Below are 4,232 nucleotides of genomic sequence, written 5' to 3' on the forward strand. Positions count from 1 at the left end.
TTATCCAGGGTGGAAAAGAATAGAATAGTGTAGCGTTACAAGGAAACTGATGTCTTCCAATTCTCAATTACACATAGTAATGACAATTTTAGAAAGATGTGATGCTCCACAAATCCATATGCCTTTTATCTTTGACAGGCTCCTTCCAGAAACATTATCTTGCTATGTTTCTATCAGCATTCTTTTCTCATCAGCACATCCTCTACATATTAATTAATTCAGTAAATATCCATTGCTTGTTTGTAATGTACCAGACTCTATGTCAGCCAAGGTAATACAACCACTGGTAAAAATAAAGTCAGTGTGCCTGCTTGCAATCTACATATTACACAAACAAGTGCTAACTTTGATAAAAGAAACATTCTGAGATGTCCTAAATTTAATTATAGGGACCAAAGAATGAAGGGGTTCATAAGAGAAGTTAGTTAACAGCCGCAGGTGAAACCAACAAAAAGACTGTTCATGTTGAAACATTGACTTAAATCCCATTGTGCCAGACTGATTGGGTAGAGCTTGAAGATCTTATAAAAGAAACTTCATGCAGCATTTGGTTAGTATGCTTGCTTCTCGCCTTGTATCACATAGGACTCAGTATGCCACTCTTATGGAGGGTACAATGTTTAAGGTGCCATCTTGGAAGTTTTGGATGACTGGCTTCACTAGACTGAATTTGCAATATACAAATTTTTACTTCTGATATTTGGCACTTTATCTTGGAAACAGGAGACCACTAATCTTGCTGCATTTTTACTAATTCCCTTGCTTCCTTTAGGATTAGCTTTTCTTACTTGCAATTATAGGGTGTTGTAGTTTCCTCCCCCAAAGGCCCATGTGTTAATTAATGGCTTGGTTCCCAGGTGGTACTGTTAGGAAATGGTGGAACCTTTGAGAAGTGGAGCCTTTTGACAGGCCTTTCAGTCCTTGGTGGTATGACCTGAAAAGGAATTGTGGGACCTTGTTCCCCTCCCAGTACACCCTGATGTCAGTGGTTTTCCTCTGTCACACACTCCTGCTATGAAGTGCTGCCTTGCTACATGATCCAAACAGCAGGTCCAATTGATCATGGGCATGAAACTCCAAAGTTGTGAGCCAGTTGGTTTCTCTTCATAAGTTGATTATCTCTGGGATTTTGTTATAGTGACAGAAAACTGACTAGCAAAAAATTAGTACTGAGAGTGAGATAGTCTTTGCTATTGCTATATAGCTGACAATATGGAGAAGGCTTTGGAATTAGTTTGTAGAAGAGTTCAGAAGAGTTTGGTCCAGACTAGAGAAAATCTAGGATGATGTAAGGTAGCTTAATGGACAATTCTGGTAATGGCTCAGAAGTTCAGAATGATGATAACAATTTAGACAGTAGTAGTATCGCCTGTGTGATGAGGTTTTGATGGAAATAATGGTGCTGATGGAAATGATGGTGCGCTTGGAAACTGCACTTGATACTACCTTATTATACCGTGACAAAGGATTTGGATGTATCTTGTCCATGCCTTGACATATTGTCTGAGACCAGGTTCAAAGGTCATGGACTAGTGCCTGGGCTGTAGCTCAGTGGTAGAATGCTTGCCTAGCATGTATGAAACCCTTGGTTTGATCCCTGGCACAGCAACAATACAAAACAAAACAAAAAAAATGGTGAACTAGTTTATCTTTGGGAAGAAGTCTCAAGGCATCAAATGATTCAGGCTACAGCATGGGCATTAGTGGATGCTTACAGCCAAGTTACAGTGAGAATTGTAAGCCAAAGGATCACAACAGAAAGATCTGAAAATTTTGCAGCATGGCTAGGAGTGTCTGTAAAGTTTTGACCAAGGTAGGTATGATCATTAATGCCCATAAAAAGAAGCCAAGAGCTTTGCACTGGGACAGGAGGAAGGATCCTCAAGAGTATCTCAGGAATCTGTAAGGCTACCATTATAGGCCCAAAAGTGAAAAAATGCAAAGTTATTTCAAAAATTTTCCTTTGAGAAAAAAGCCAGAGGTCTCTGATCACTCAGGGCTGCCTAGAGAATCATTTCCCCAGGAATCATTTCCCCTGTGTCCACCCAAGGCACTCAGAAACCACCACAGTCATGATTCAAATCTGCCCAGGGGCTCAGAGGAGACTTTGAACTTGGACTTTTGAGTGATTCTGGAAGGGTTGACTTTGGAGAGTCTTGGGATGAAATGAATGTATTTTACCTTCTGAGATGAATGAGAATTTTTGTAAGCCAGGGACAGAGTTCTATAGTTTGGATCTTGAATGTCCCCAGTGACTCATGTGTTAAAGTTGTGGTTTCCAGGATGTCATTTTTGGGGCATGATGAAGATTTTCAGAGGTTAGGCCTTGTAGAATGTTCTTTTGTCATTGAGAGTATGATCTCAAAGGAGTTTGTAAGACCTCAGCCCCCTTCTCTTCCTCTAGCTCCCCAACTGTTGATGTGATTTATAACAAGGCTTAGAGAATTCTTCTCCTAAAAGCACTGACTCATCAATGGGCCTGCAAATGTCCAATGGGTATCTAAAATCATTGTAAAAATCTTATCATCTCTACCTTCATTTTGAATCTGTCATTTTTGCTCTGAGTCATTCACTTCTGCAGTTACTTTGGATTCCAGGAACAAGTCTGACCACAGTCCAGTTTATTCCAAGCCAGCAATGACTTTCTTACCAGATTTTTTTTTCTTGGCAGCACTGGGATTTGAACTCGGCCTCATGCTTGCTAGGCAGGTGCTCTTACCACTTGAGCCACCCCACCAGCTCTGACTTTCATATCAGGACAAGTACCACCTGACCAGTCCTGAGATAATGAACAACCAGATCACAGATGAACTAAGGTTAATTAAATATACATGCTTCTTGTCCGCAAACCTCTTCTGTCCGTTACCTGAATAATCTGGGAGTTCACAGCAGTACCCTAAGAACAGAGCTAAGGATACTGGCCCCATTTTTTTCCCAGAATACCTAACTGAATAAAACTCCTTTTCTGACTTTCCAACATTATTTTTCTGCTTGATTTCCAGAGCAAGTGACTACACTAATTTGTTGACAATTTTTTGGTGCCACATGCTCTTCTGTGATGTGCTGCCTGTCTCCCACTATGATTTGCTGCCTCACAACAGGGCCAGTCAATCATGGACTAGAATCCCCAAAGCTCTGAGCCAAATTAACCTTTTTTCCTTATTATCTGAGGTATTTTACTATAGTAGTAGAAAACTAACACCAGACATAAGATATATTGGTAGATCCTAACCAGGACAAATCATGCAAACAAAAACTGCTGTTGTGTCTGGAAGAGAAATAATTGCAAAATTAATTTGGCGAGTTGTAGCAGACCCACCAAACTGTTGTTCTAATGAAGTATTAATAGCTGTGTCTGAGATTAATCCCAAGAGAATACTGACAATTCTAGTGATAGCATCTAGACAATAAAGGCCAGCATTTAGTATGCAGTTAACTATGTATTTGGTACATTCCTAAACATTTTAATTCTTACCTTATTTCATCTTTACCAAAATGTGTGGGGTTCATGCTATCATTATCCCTACTTTACATACGCAAATGCCTAAGTTTCAAGAGAAAAGAAAATGGTTCTGGGGCATGGTGGACTAACCTAATAGAGAATCTTTCCTCCCAACATCTAAACTGTTAGAAAATTTTAATAAAGTATTCTGTAAATACCAAGACTAGTTTGCAAAAAGGAATTGGAAACTGCCAGGAATTAAGAAGAAACTAAAAGCCTCCTGGTGCTTACCACAGACTGTGTTCTTACACTGACTATATAGAAAAAGGAAGGAAAGTAAGCCTTCCCCATATTCACCTCAGCCCAGCCCCTATGCCTGGTCTATATAGTGAATGGAAAGACATGGGTTGGGAGAAAAAAAAAACAAAACAGAAGAAACTAAAAATTGATGGCCAAGTTTTACCCCAGGGTGTTTATGAAGTTTAAATAGGCCTTAAAGTTCCAGAATTTGGACTTTAAATTCAATGGCAACAAGAGTTAAGTTAGAAATTTGAAACTAAGCCCTGTATATGAACCACGAGTCACAGAAGTATCCACCATTGGTGAAAGGAGAACTCTAGAGAAAAGTCTGCATAGTGGCCTGCAGGAGAGGGTAAGGAAACACCTCTGCCTGGACAATTGGGTTCTGGACCAGGGATAGTCAAAGATGCACAGTAGAAACAAATGAGAGCATAATGAAGAACACACCCATAAATAAGGCCACAGGAAGTTCTACAACAAAAGCAGTCTC

At 39.8% G+C, this 4,232-nt stretch overlaps 1 non-coding gene across 1 annotated transcript; it reads left to right on the forward strand.

Annotated features, from left to right (window-relative positions):
• Window positions 1–3,716: 3,716 nt before the first annotated feature.
• Window positions 3,717–3,848, forward strand: LOC141422945 (small nucleolar RNA SNORA51). Its single transcript, XR_012447636.1, has one exon. It is a non-coding gene; the product is annotated as a small nucleolar RNA SNORA51 (small nucleolar RNA).
• The last annotated feature ends 384 nt before the right edge of the window (window positions 3,849–4,232 follow it).

The sequence above is a fragment of the Castor canadensis genome, chromosome 4, assembly GCF_047511655.1.
Source record: "Castor canadensis chromosome 4, mCasCan1.hap1v2, whole genome shotgun sequence".
NCBI lineage: Eukaryota > Metazoa > Chordata > Mammalia > Rodentia > Castoridae > Castor > Castor canadensis.